The 7443-nt window shown below is 39.4% G+C and overlaps 1 long non-coding RNA gene across 2 annotated transcripts in view; it reads right to left on the bottom strand.

Annotated features, from left to right (window-relative positions):
* Positions 1-454: 454 nt before the first annotated feature.
* The window catches only part of LOC113622641 (uncharacterized), a 33651-nt gene continuing 26662 nt past the window's right edge, over positions 455-7443 (bottom strand). Inside the window, exon 3 of one of the 2 annotated variants that reach the window (XR_003433602.1) lies at positions 455-674. This is a non-coding gene — a long non-coding RNA (uncharacterized LOC113622641). Of the gene's footprint in view, positions 675-4130; positions 5313-7443 lie in introns of those variants that run through there. The other variant, XR_003433601.1, reaches the window with a different exon arrangement.

The following is a 7443-nucleotide window of genomic DNA, read 5'->3' as shown; positions in this document are numbered from 1 at the left end:
CAGCTTTACTGAGATATAATTGACAACACTGCGTAGGTTTAAAATGCATAACATAGTGATTTTATATAAGCACGTATTGCAAAATGATTACCACAATAAGGTTAGTTAACATCTCCATCACCTCACAGAGTTACAAGTTTTTTGAGCTTAATCCTAACTATTTGTTATTCTCTGATCTTTCCATGGTCTTCCTATCTTTACATCTTTGCTAATGCCACTACCCCGCTCAACTCTTCAAATTCTATCCATCCTCCAAACCCAAGATTAGTCCACTCTCTTTCGGGTCCACCTAACCCTCCAGATTGCAATGATCTATGCTTTTATTCACTAGATTAACATTTATTGACTATGATCTGGGCCAAACAGAGTATCACTCAAAAATCGGAAGCAGGACACAGTATCTGTTGTCAGATTGTGGACATGTAACCAAAAGATCAGTAAAGACAGAAAAAGCTGGTATGGAAATAAATATTTATTTGGAATGAAAAAATAAATTACAAGCAATTACAAATTTTGAAAAGTTGATATGTCACAAAATCACAAGATCCAAAAAGCAACAGTATTTTTGTTGATTAACTGCCTGGCACCCCTCTATAATATTTACTTGTTTAGAACATTTTTGGCTGTATAGTCTTTCATCACATCTTCATTTGACAATTATTTTGTAAGATTTCCTATAAAGAAAATAAAAAGATAATTCAGTATTAGAAGCTTTTTGCTCTTACTATTGATATATTGCAGAACTTTTTTTTTTAACGTTTATTTATTTATTTGGCTGCACCGTGTCTCAGCTGCGGCATGCAGGATCTTCCTGGCCGCGTGCGAGATCTTCGTTGCGGCCTGTGGGATCTAGTTCCCTGACCAGGGATCGAAGCTGGGCCCCCTGCATTGGGAGTCTTGACCACTGGACCACCAGCGAAATCCCTGCAGAACTTATTTTAGCTTCACAACTCATATTTGATAATGTCATGTCAATATTTAGGATGCTGTCAAATTTGAGAAAAGCTCTATTATCAGATTTTTTTCTATTTATGATTTATCAGATTCAGAAAATTTTTTCATAGACTAGCTTCTGGCTCCTAATATTTTAAACCTTCTTTTTCCTCCACGACATGCTGCCACTGGTACTGGTCTCTGTGGAACATACACATCTCATGATAAGAATGTGATCACTTTTTTTTTGTGGGCATGAGTTTGTAAGCTATTTAATATTCTGGAAACTCTGTCTTTTGGCGATGTCCCTCTTAAAGCCCTCAGTCCTTCTGATGTGTAATGACCCAGTTGGCCCTGCACTATTGGGTGGAGAATGACATGTGAGTCAGCACGGAGGTTGGTAGGAATGTTCTTTGAAGCCATTCCATTTCCTACACTGGAATGGCTAGCAGCAACATTACCCATGGAAGTGACAGTGAACCATGTAAATATATTTTACTAAAACCTACACGGAATATATTTTCAGCTCTGCTTCTGGCCTTGACATTTTGTGAATAGGAGTGGCCTTGTGTGCTTTGGAAGGCAGCTTAACCCTCTCTGAGTCAGGCTGAAGTTATACATGGAAAAATAGAAAAGAAGGAGTTGGGGAGCTGATACAGTCATCTTCAGGGCAAGAACAGCTCCCAGTACCTCTTGAGATTGGGTGTAGCACACAGAAATAAAATCCCAGATCTCCTTCCCACAGGCTTCTTCTCACGTTCCCTAATCGGACCGAGCACTCTATACTCCAGAGCACTTCCTTCCCCAAAGGGGGAGCATCCCAGATCAGCAGGCACAGCTGTCCCACTGCTGAGGCTTCTCTAACCACCTAGACTAGTTCCACAAGTCCTTCCCAGTTCAAAGAAGTGTGATCCCAAGAGAACTGGCCAAAAATCCCAGCTGATGTGGAGGTCAGAAAGCAATGCTGAGCTAAAATGCAGTACCCAACACGGCCAGCGGTAGAATTCTAATGCCCGTTCCCTAAGTGGTGCTCCCCAAACAGCACATGCCGACCGGTACCTGTTCCCGGGCTGGAGTGGCAGCTGACCCAGCCACCCCACCCCTGATCGCCACAGCTGTCTGCTCTTTCTCCTTCCCTGTAACTGAGCTGCGAAAAATGGCAGGGTTTTTTTTCAGGATGAATTTTAATACATCGCCAGAGCGATGTTTTTAGTTTTTAGTTTTTAGTTTTTAGTTTTTAGTTTTTAGTTTTCTTCTGTTAGAGCTGAAACTCCACTTTCAGGTGCCATTCCCCCTGTGCAGGATAGTGTTTCTTCCACAGAAGAAACAGACCTCAGAGAACTGTGCAAGGAAGGCCTGGCCCAGAATAAACTGAAGTTTTTCAAAACTGCAGGCCTCCATCCTTGATCTTTTATCATTCTTTTGAGTGACTTTAAGGACCAAAATAAGTGGTTTAATACAAAGCCAGGAGAAATAGTAAACTAATAAAAGGAGTCAAAAGTTTTCCTCAGGTTAATTCTATTACGTTGAAATTTAAAAAAAAAAAAAAAAAAAAGGATAAATGTGGAATACCGTGATGGAGTTAAAAATTCTCCAGATGCTTGCAGAAGTACAAGAAGATATAAAAACAGTTAATTGAATGTTACTGTGTGTCAACCACTATTATAAGAGCTTTACTTGTGTTTACCATATCTTAGATGAGTTGATGGTAAAGGCTGTGTGAGTACTGGCTATCATTAATTCATCTAGCAAGGTTGTAAGGATTAGAAATGGTGTAGGTATCCTGCCTGGCACATAGTAGGTGCTCAATAAACATTGGCTAATACTAGTTTCTAAAGAAAGCTTGAAGGATCCCATACCCTTTAATATAGAGTGATTCTTCAATCTTAGTTGGAGGGATGTGAATAAAGATGATAATTGCCTCCAGTTAGTTGTAGGACAATAAGTCCGAGGACGGAGTGGATTTATTTTGTGTGGCCCTGTAGGAAGGATAAAAAACAATGAGTGGAAAGCGCTGGTGAAAAGGAAGAAAGGGACGGAGGGAGAGGGAAAGGGAGAAAGAGAAGAACAGAGGAAGGATTTAGGGACTGTCTTGAGTTCCCACATGTCTGTGGGGCTACTCTAGAAAGGGTAGGAACAGACCTCTGACAAGGACAATTATAATGGGAATGCAAACAGCATACAAGCTTGCAGATAAGGGATATTTTTACCACTAATCTAATACCAAACCGCACTTCAAACTTTACCCAGATGACTTGAGATATGAAAGTAAGTGCCTTGGAGACTTTTCATCAGAGCTCAAGCTTCACAGGACAAAGTTTTCCACCAAATGGAGTTCTAATGAATGAAGCAAAGGATAAGGTTGATTCCTGTATTAACTAATAGGTAACTTCCACATCACTATTTTTAAAATGGTCTTCAAATTAACAAGAGAGTAAACGTTCCCCTATCAGACCAGCATTCCTGAGGCCAGTAACTCAGTGACTTTTTTTTTTTTTTTTTTTTTGCTGCTGCTGCTGCCAGAGGACAGTGGATAATATTTATAAAGCTTTAAGGAGTTCATTAGTCAAGTGAATGTGATAATGTAATTCTCAGAAAATGCTGGATCTTTTTTGCAAAGTAAAGAATTGCTCCTCCTGTAATAGCGAATTCAACACCTATAAACATTTAAAAAATAAAACTTTAGACAAATGTAAGGTACCATTTTTATTATTTTCACAGTCTCAGTCAACATATTTCTTGTCAAAGTGAGCTTCATTATACCTGTTTTCTTTTCTTTAAAAAAGGGCTTTTTAAAAATTCACTTTAAAGAACCAACTTAGAGCTTAAAAAAACAAAATCTATGTTAACTGGATAAGGTATATTTCTATATAAAATATTTTACAAAAATGTTATAGGGGCTTCACTTGTGGCGCAGTGGTTAAGAATCCGCCTGCCAATGCAGGGGACGTGGCTTCGAGCCCTGGTCCGGGAAGATCCCACATGCCACGGAGCAACTAAGCCCACGCACCACAACTACTGAGCCTGCGCTCTAGAGCCCGTGAGCCACAACTACTGAAGCCCGTGTGCCTAGAGCCCGTGCTCCGCAACAAGAGAAGCCACCGCAGTGAGAAGCTCACTGCAACGAAGAGTAGCCCTCACTCGCCACAACTAGAGAAAGCCCGCGCGCAGCAATGAAGACCCAACGCAGCCAAAAATAAAAATAAAATAAGTAAATTTATTTTTTAAATGTTATAAAGTTCACTTTAACATAGTCTCAGATTCACACTTCTAATTTTCACTTGATTTAAAATCAACCAATGGCAAATGCAAACCCCTGTCAGGCATTTTGTAGAACATTATACATTTAACACACTAATATATAACTTAGTGTATAGTATGGTACAATGGTTAAACTGAGTTGATGCTAGAGATTACTGGTCCAAATCTAGGCTCCACCACGCACTAGCTATTAACTTAGTCAAGCTATTCAAACTTCTGTGCCTTACCTATAAAATGGAAATAATGAGTATCCAGCTCATCAGGCTGTTCCAAGTTAATACAAAGAAAGCACAGGCATGTAGTAATTGGTCAATGAATGTTAGGTACCATTGTTATTAGCACAAATATTAAAGGAGGAAGAAAATATATCACATTTCAGAAAAACTGACTGATGCTGAGTTAAAATACAGTATCCTAAGTAACCAATTGTAAAAGTGTTAATACCTATCTATTAAATGATGTTCCCACAAACAATAAATACCTATATTGGCATGAAATTTAACATTTTATTTCAGAGACACACATTTCTTGTTTGTTCTTGCATGCAAACATTGAGGCAAGCAGTACCTTTTGAATGTATGTCACTGTGTAGGTGTTGTAAGGGGTGCATGTGTATCAGAGAGTCTCAGAGTCCCATGTGATTCCACGGTAACGTTTTTTCATTCTGATGATTGAGATCATACTCAGTAATTGTTCGAGACAATCACATTTGATAACACACAGTGAATTTTCTGAAGTTTCATTATTATAAGAAGCAAATATGTCATAGACATCATATGCAATACTTTTTAACAAAAGAATAAGTAACATCCATAAATAACTGGTGGGATGGATTACACACCATGATAGTTTACAGTGGTGTGCCTCATTCTATCGTTAAAATAGAAATAGTAGCTAGCATTTACTAAATATGTGTCAGGCATCGTTCTAAGTGATTTACATGTATTTTTTTCATTCTGTCCCTGCAACAACCCTGTGAAGTAGATATTATTATCCTCATTTTATGGAGAGTCTGAGAGGTTAAGTAATTTGTTCAACATCACACAAAAGGTGTGAAGGCAGGATTCAAAACCATAGAGTCCAATTTCTGAGCCTCTGTTATTCACCACCTCATCATGCTGAAAAGAGATAAATTATCGATCAACTCTCCACTGTCAAAAAGGGTTTCCTAGAAGAATTTTATCAACATATCTTAATACTTTAAAAATATGACATAATTTATAAAATTGTGCATCACACATCTCAGGAGCACATCATTTGCATAAACTGGTTTTTATTAGTGAACTAATAAGTTCACTCTGGGAAAACAGCATATTATTCTCCTTTTAAAATGATTTTCACCTTCAAGTTATCTAGTTAAATGCCTTAAAATCAATCTATACATGGATCTTTATTTAATATACCTGAAATACAAACTTAAGATACACAAACCTAAAAATATGATTATCTATTTGGAAATACATATATATATATAAAACATATATATATATGCTAGAGAATCCTGCAGGGCACAAATAAATTGCAAAAAACTATGATTAGTACCTTCAAAGAAAAAAGATAAAATGTTAAATTCATGAATCAAAAACAGGATGATAATATTTATATTATCATACATGATGCATATGTAGAACAGGAGGAATGTTTAATGATATTACAGGGAAAATGGTTTGGGAATCTGTGTTCCGCTTAGACAGCTAGTAGAGAATGTCTCTTTCTAAAGTATGAAGTTTGAAATGCCCCCGTGAACCAAAGTAGGAGAGGAAATGCCACAAAGGAACACAGATCAGACCTAAACCTGGGCTACAAGTTCTTCCCAGTTCCAGGAGGCAGGCACTGGAAATTTATATCAGAATCATATATTTATCTTTAGTGTAGTTTATAGTAAAGCGTATAGAGTTTTCATCCCAAAGTAGTTTTTTTTTTTTTTTTTTTGGCTGCGCTGGGTCTTCGTTGCTGGGTGCAGTCTTTCTCTAGTTGCTGCGAGTGGGGGCTACTCTTCATTGCAGCGTGCGAGCTTCTCATTGCGGTGGCTTCTCTTGTTGTGGAGCACTGGCTCTAGGTGTGCGGGCTCAGTAGTTGTGGGACGCGGACTCTAGAGCGCAGGCTCAGTGGTTGTGGTGCACATGCTTAGTTGCCCTGAGGCCTGTGGGGTCTTCCTGGACCAGGGACTGAACCCGTGTCCCCTGCATTAATTAGCAGTCGGATTCTTAACCACGGGGTCACCAGGGAAGTCCCCAAAGTAGATTTTAATCAAACATAAATGCCTTTATTGTCTTCACAAAAATCCCAAGATAAAAATGTCTTTGAGGGACTGGTATAGACCTGTGTCAGGATAATTTTTTTTAATTCTAATTTACCCAGTCTTCCTGTTTTTTCTCTTCTTTCAGTCTCAAGCAGGAAGGAAGGTCCTTTGTAATTTCTCACCTTAGGAATTTTGACAGAACTGAAAGCATGTACATATGAAATCAGAGGCTCTTCTGATCTTTTGAGAAACCTAAGTCCATAAATGACATAATCATGGGTGTCCAAGAGGGGAAGAGGAGAGAGGAAAGCATTTTTAAAATCAGAAAAGAGAGAGAGCCGAGATTCTGGGAGACTGGACAGGGGACAGAAGTCAGCGGATTCTCTGGAGCACCAGGGACCAGCTGCATCACTTAACAGCAGAGCCACAGGATGAGGCAGGGCCTCGGAGAGGAAGGCCTATAGTGCTCCTAAGGACAGACCCTGGCTCTCCCAGGATTCTCCTTTCCCAGGCATGGTCCAGAAGCAGCTAAGCCCTCAGGCCATGCTGATGAGACATAGGCCTGGCAGCAGAAGCCAGGGTGAGCCATTGATCAGTGACCAGAGTGATCCGTATCTCCCCAAAATCTCAGCACAGTTCTGTGGCAAGAGCCAGTCAAGACAGTGAGTGAATTCTCTGCCTGTTCTGCAGGATGGGGGCTCAGAGTCAGATTTCAGTTGACTTAGGGAAAATGGAGAAATGTGATATTTCCTGCACAGCTGTTTGTGAACCGAAATTCATTCCCACAACAGATAGGTATCTGGAATGGATGACTACCACCACCTGACTCCCAAGTTTGGTGTCCGTAGGGGATGAATTCAGATAATCATCCCCTCTTACATAATGGTGTCTTAACAAGTTTACATGAGTAAGTGGGGTGGAGAGGTTTTAAATAATTACTTATTGGGAGCAGTTATCATCCCATTTCTGGCAGGTTATGGAATGTTGTCTAGTGAATTAAGCTTCAA

The sequence above is a fragment of the Aethalodelphis obliquidens genome, unplaced genomic scaffold (assembly GCF_003676395.1).
Source record: "Aethalodelphis obliquidens isolate GAN/ISIS:26980383/991018 unplaced genomic scaffold, ASM367639v1 scaffold1, whole genome shotgun sequence".
NCBI lineage: Eukaryota > Metazoa > Chordata > Mammalia > Artiodactyla > Delphinidae > Aethalodelphis > Aethalodelphis obliquidens.
Note: the sequence above shows the minus strand (reverse complement) of the source record. Positions and strands in the feature narration are given on the sequence as shown.